The following is a 6,936-nucleotide window of genomic DNA, read 5'->3' as shown; positions in this document are numbered from 1 at the left end:
ATCGGTCGTCAGAACACAGACCGGATAGTTGAATCCTTCAACAAGTTTGTTAGAAGAATTGTTGAACTTCCACTACCCGAGGACGGCTTGCTGGATTACGACACTGACGGTTTTCAATACTAAAGACTAGAGGGAGATTGTTAGACCCATTTTGTTTATCTAAGTCTTTTGTATTGAATGTATTTTTGTTATGGGCTTTAGTAGTTTATTTTGCATGTATAGGCCCAAGGAAAATAATGTAAAGAAGCCCATTGGGCATACAATGTGACATGTTTCTCATGCATGCTTCTCTATAAATAGAGAAGCATTCCATGAGAGATGTGTGGTTGAATATCAATAGAAAACAACCTTTTGTTACCACACTCTTTTCTTACTTTCTCTCATCTCTCTCTCTACCCGAAATAACATCTCAAGATCCGAGACCGCTTAGGTGGCTTAGTGTGATCTCCGCTAGCACTAAGCTCGGTTGATCCAAGAACATTGTTAGATCCACCCGTCTCGGGACCTACAGGTATATATGCATTTAAGGATGGTTTTGAGGAAGAAATATGCAATTGTCTCTTATTTAAATTTAAGTTTATTTTAGCAGTCTAGAGAAGTTAAAAACAAACTGCAGACCTTTGGTCCACATTTTCTTCTACAGAGATCTGCAAATGTGATTCATATATATTTAACTCTTAAAAATCAAATTCCACGTAAATATATCTCCTAATCCATGTTGCGCCCCTTCTTTAAAAAAAATGGACGGATTATTCACATTTCATTTGATGGTAAGAGACAATTAATAATATGCAAACTCCTCATCTCATGTACTCGGTTTAGCTAGGTTGGGCTCTTTTTACATGAAAATATAGAAGTTATATTTAAAGTTGAATGATTGAGTTCAATGGAGAAATCATATTAGTGTGAAAAGTTGGAGAAATCTTTTGAACCAATCAGATTTTTTCTTTTTTTTTCTCATTTAATTAAATGCATGGGTATATTAGTAAATTTCATAATTTCTTTTATATGGTAAGTATTAATGGTTTTTTGAATTTTCAAATTATCATAACAATTATTTTATATCCTATATTTTTGTTAATTTAAAACTTAAATCAAGACCGATTACTGAGTCGATTATGCCTATTTTTGCTTTGCGTAACATGCCATGATTCGACAACATAACGAAGACATGATCAGGTTATTTATAGAATATCAATTGCAATTTTGTGCCGCAATAGTTTCATATATACCCCCTACACTTACCTACACGAATTCATATACAATAATTGGTAGAAAAACATGTCATTATACTTTTATACCACACACTTTACATACGCATACCCTACACTACACTACACTACACAATAACTTACTAACCACATACATTACCCTATATTGACCTAGCATACATGGTTGGAAAACACAAGTCACCAGACTTTTTAATTTAGCCTACACTGACCTACACACTTTCGCACAGATGATATCTTTTCACAAACTGAGACGATTTGTAAGAATCACATGAATACTTTTGTGGATTTGATGGATTATCTCTTAATTTGGAAGATATCGCACGATGAAGGGGTGAACATAATTGATATTACGAATCTTTTGCAGATTTGGAAGATGGAAAGTCAATAAGGGTTTGATTATAACAAGCAAGTTTCCAAACAACCAGCTTAGTTTCCTATTTTAATTGTATCACAAGATTACTATTGTACCATTTTCATTAAAAAATAAATCTTAAACCTGCATAATTAATTACCAAAACTGTCACAATACATGTAGGTCTTTGATCAATATATCTAATGGCCAGGATTCACTTCTTCAACTTCTCACTCTAATTTCATTTCTCTACTGAACCGTCCCCTAAAGTTGAATAAGTATAATACACAAACTCTTACTGAATCATTAAATGTAATCTAGTGGCACAATCAAGTTAAAGGATAACATCTTTTAAGCAAAAATAACATTTTTGTGTTCACTGAACTATTTTTAGAATGATTTATGTCACATCTATTTCGAGCTCATCATAAGATAATATCTTGTCTTTTAAAAGGCTTGATTAGTGTCGGATGAAGTGACATTGTTGGGCCCAATATGTATAAATTAAAGTGTGGTCTTTAGTATATCTTTTGTTTTGGCCTAATTATGATTAAAACAATGGCTGGTGATTGTGTAAGGTGACCGATTGATCGGCTGGTTGACTGGTTGAAATCTACGAACTGAAACAGATCGACTCATATATTCTCTCATTTAAGACGCCAACTCATTTTTCGAAAGAATCTGGTTGTAAAATAAGTTGTAATCAGTTTGTAAATGGTAATAACATAAGCGAATTAACACATTAAATTATTAATTATATTCTTTGTTACTTTCTTGTTTTTGTTAATCGATCAATACACTTAATTTTTTGTGTAGAACAAACATGACCAATTTTTAAACCTACCAGACATAATAAAACTCGCTTATTAAATGATATTAACGTTTTAATCATCACTCTCCTGTCATTAGACCAGAAGATCGAAGATAGACGAATTAAAAGCCAAGAAATGCTATATTCTTATATCTATTAACATTAATTAATTAGTTAACTATGACATTGAGTAACGAAAATATCTTCATTGGAGACATACATAGAAGACTTTGAATGGCCTTGAAACATGAGTACTTTCCTTAGTTCATGGAGATGACCTAAGTGCGCATTTGTCCGATTTTTATTTTAATATATTTTATGTAATTAAGAATCTACTTACAAATAAAAAAAAACATAAAACCTAATAAAATTTAAATAATAAGTTAAAATAAATTAATGTGGACTCATTTTTATTTTTTTTTATCTTTATACATTTGAATCGGTTTTAATCTTTCTTTCTTTTCCTTTGATCTGATCCAAATTATTTTCAACAATCACCCCCGTAATAAAAATCTAGATACACTCAGAAGTGGATTAACAATCGCCTCATCATCCCCGATCACTGAGTCTTGTTACCTACCTTGAAACTCCCCGTGATCATTGACTATGTTGTTTCGGTACCCCTAGCTAGCTTCATCAATCCCGTGACCCAGTCTCTGACTGGCCTCTCGGCTGTATGAACTCGCATAACCATTCCCTTGGCTGCGATCATGATCTTTCAATTGAGCGAACAACATGCTTCCTTGATCTTTATACTGTCCACAACTACCCCGCTTGTACAGCTTGCTCACCGTTTCAGCCCCAAAACTGAGCAAACACCACGCACCCGCTGCTGTTGGACATTACTAACATTTTTCATTACCTTCCGCTATAGATGAAACCCACGCGTATGATTACAAGCCTTTTCCCTCTTGGGTCGCACCTGATCAGAACATTTCTTTCCCTTAATATCGGAAACAACTAGTCGCTACTGTTGTTGTGGAGCTACTAGCTATTAATCCGCGCTACTAGTTCACAACTAAACGAGTCCCTTCGTTTCTTTCTGCTGTTGCGTGTAGATCTAACCAAACATCCCCGGCCCTGTTGTTCTTCGATCTCCTCCTTTGAATCATCAAACTCGTCCAATGGATAGCTCTAAACCAAAACTAATATATTATAAAACTTTACATTTTATGAGCTATATATATAAGATCATATGCATCATGTTACATACTAAAATCCACGGTAATTTACAGATTCACATCTATTTGTCACAATGCCAATCTATAGCATGAAATCACAAATGATATAACATAAACTAGTTAAGCTTATGTAATAAACTGTGAATATGTACAATATGTAAGAAATAATTAGTTATAAAAATAATTAGTTTGTTTAATTAAAACTTAATTGGATTCCGGAATCTCTAACAGGCCACCAACTTTCATCAATGTCTTCTTGTGAAGATTCAGTTTAAAACTAAATCAGATCTAAAACTAAATGTTTATTATGATATATTATTTTACGAAAATTGGATTATCATTGGTTAAATTGTGTATATATATCGATACCATCGGCCAATAAGTGATAGTTTGGACTTTGAATTATTTGTGGTCCAGTACTTGTTCTCATATAAGAGTAACATTTATTATAATTATACAAATATGGTAAAATCATATTTTCCGGATAACAATGATCATTTCAAACATCATTATGCTTTTATTATTAAACAAAGATTAAAACATTTACTATACAAAAATAATAATACAATGAAAAGTGTTTCCAAGAACCTTATTTTTGTGGGGAAAGTGTTTGCAGATGGGGTTTTTGATGACAAATATGAATAAAGCATGTCCAATTGCCTTCTAGGGTTTCACAAGAACCCTAACCCCAAAACATTGCTGCAGTATTATGTATGTACCTATAAACAATATCCTACTACACACACAAAACAATGGTCTCCATAGTCAAATTAGACTCATTTGCCACATTTTAACAGTACAAGCCTTTAGAGTTCAAGTAGTTGATTGATTGTTTATTTAATCCTGCACTGAATGTTTTGTTAATTATCAGTTAAGGAGCACCTCCAACGGGAGGACGTACCACTAGTCTGATTGATAGTATGCATAATTAGGTAACCTATAGATGCTGGCTATTTTAGTGTAATTTGATTAACTTGTTGATCAAGTTAATAATAATATGAATCAAAATAAGTCGGGCGCGAGTTGTATACGTAGTTGATCTTATTATGATTTAATAAGCCTATTCGTACTAGGGGCGTAGCCCCTAAACAATGGGGGTTCCAAGAGATAACGCCTCCTTGACAGGGGTCCAAGGATAGTGTCCCTGACGGGGCCCAAATATCAGAGCCCCTGACTCTGGAACCAAAGAAGCGAGACAGTCCCCAATTTGCAACACTTAACAACAAAAAAATACCCACCAAGTCACCAAGCATACATTTTCTCACAAAATTGTATTTTCCAACCAATTATATTGATGTGTTAATATACATACAAGATTGTTGACCTTGGGCTAGTTGCGGTTTTAGTGAGCCAAACATTTTTATTCTTCCAAGATTGTTGGAAGAGATTGGCAAATATATATGGGATTTTTACATATTTCTCCTTACTAAACATTTGAAATTACATATTTCCCCAAATTAAATATATATGCTGTATTTGAGTAGGAATTAAGGTTATTTCACATTAATATAGATAATGAAACTCAAGTTAGATATTGTATATTACTAAATTAATAATTTATAGGATTATAATGACAATTACAAATAAAACTTAATCAAATCATATCTTCTTTTAACGATGGTAATGCATAACAAACCCTAAATAATATGTTTTTTAGTTAAGGGAGTCACCCCATTAAAACTACTGTTACTTGGTCACTTTTTTGTTGTTTATTGCTAGGCTTTCCATATATATGCTAAATAGCATATGATTTGTAATAACCAATCAAGTAGAAATTAAGACTCATGTTTGTGCCTGCTATTGAGAGGTAGATGAAAGGATAGTTAGAGCATCAACAAAACTTGGTATTTGGGTGTTTTAATTTTAGCTCGTGTGGAGGAGACAACGAAGAGGCACTTTTCTTACCGCAATCTTGAAAGCTTGCCACTAGCGATACTCTTATATAAGTAAAAATAACATCAAAATATGCGTCTATCTTATTAATTTTGATCACGTTTTGAATATCGCGAGCTCAATATCCTATGGTGGAGTTCTTTGGCACAAATCTGAAAACTCATGTATATAGAATTCAAATGATTAAGCACACAAGATCTTGATACAATTCATTCAAGAAAATGACCAAACAAATTATATACAAACCTTAACATAATAGATTCAAAAGTTAAAATTCGAAATCGTCATTCATCGTGTTCATACAAATATGATGCAAAAACTTCATTCTTCACAAAGGCACGCCCTAATTAAGATCAACTTATGTTATTCTTTCAGGGTCATTTCCTAACCCTAGATGTAATTAAACTCAGCACAGATCAAACTAATTTCTCTTCAACTTTTCTTCTTATTCAGGGTCAGGATCATCTAATATACAAGTATTTAAATTTATCTTGACCCAATTAAAACATGAACCCTAATAGCTATTTCTTTTATCTATAACAGTGAATTCGAAAAGATTCAGGGCCGAGGGAGAAAAATTAGCTTTTGAAGAAGCTTGGTTACCTGTAGATCTGTAATCTTTCTCTTCATTACTACTGCTATTAGCCCCTTTATTTTGATTAGCCCTTTCACCATCAAGCTCTCTAATCTTGTGCAAATACCTCTTCAATGGTTCTGCATAATCATCAAACCCTAGATTCATCATTGCCCAACACACATCGTCTCCGTTGACAGTCTTTCGCTTTTCTTTACGACAATGATCTGAAGCTTCGCCGGTCACAAAGCTAATAAACTCTGAAACACATTCTTGCATGGTTTCTTTAGCTTCTTTGGAGATTTTTGCATTTGGGGGAAGGATTTGCTTCATGATACGACCTACATTCGCTATTGGTAGCAGTCGATCTTGTTCGTTGATAACACGCGGATCTTGTTGAGAAGTGGTACTTGCAATTGTGCTAGCATCATATGAGAAGTTTAATACTTCCCTACCTGAGTTAGAGTTAGAGTTAGATCCTATATTGTGAACCATATTGGTTAAGTAAATCTTGATCCTCTAAAACACAGACACGTTGCTTTTATATCAATTATTATCCACAGAACCAATATTATAGTGAGAAAATATTATCGTGAGAGGTGCGAGAATCTCATAACACAATTGTGTCTTAAAATTTTAAGCGTGATACATAAGACAGTTAAATAACCGCATGTCCCATTATTTTTCAGAGCGAGTATTATATTGATTACTCAAGTATCATATTATACGTTTTTAATTTTTGCTTATACGTTCAAGGGTTATATGGTATATAAACCGTCTTTCTTTCTATTTCTTATTAACTCACTATATTACGTACATAGTTTTATACAAACTCTTGCAGTTATCAGTATATGTACTACGGATTTCGGAAGGTCACATGTAGTCGGATGAAG

At 33.2% G+C, this 6,936-nt stretch overlaps 1 pseudogene; it reads right to left on the bottom strand.

Moving 5' to 3' along the window:
* Positions 1-5,983: 5,983 nt before the first annotated feature.
* On the bottom strand, positions 5,984-6,538 carry LOC143543948 (nuclear transcription factor Y subunit B-4 pseudogene; annotated as a pseudogene).
* Positions 6,539-6,936: the final 398 nt, after the last annotated feature.

Source organism: Bidens hawaiensis, unplaced genomic scaffold, assembly GCF_021521415.1.
Source record: "Bidens hawaiensis isolate Kalapana, Puna unplaced genomic scaffold, B.hawaiensis_p1.1 tig00013365_1, whole genome shotgun sequence".
NCBI lineage: Eukaryota > Viridiplantae > Streptophyta > Magnoliopsida > Asterales > Asteraceae > Bidens > Bidens hawaiensis.
This window is presented reverse-complemented; position numbering and strand designations above follow the sequence as displayed.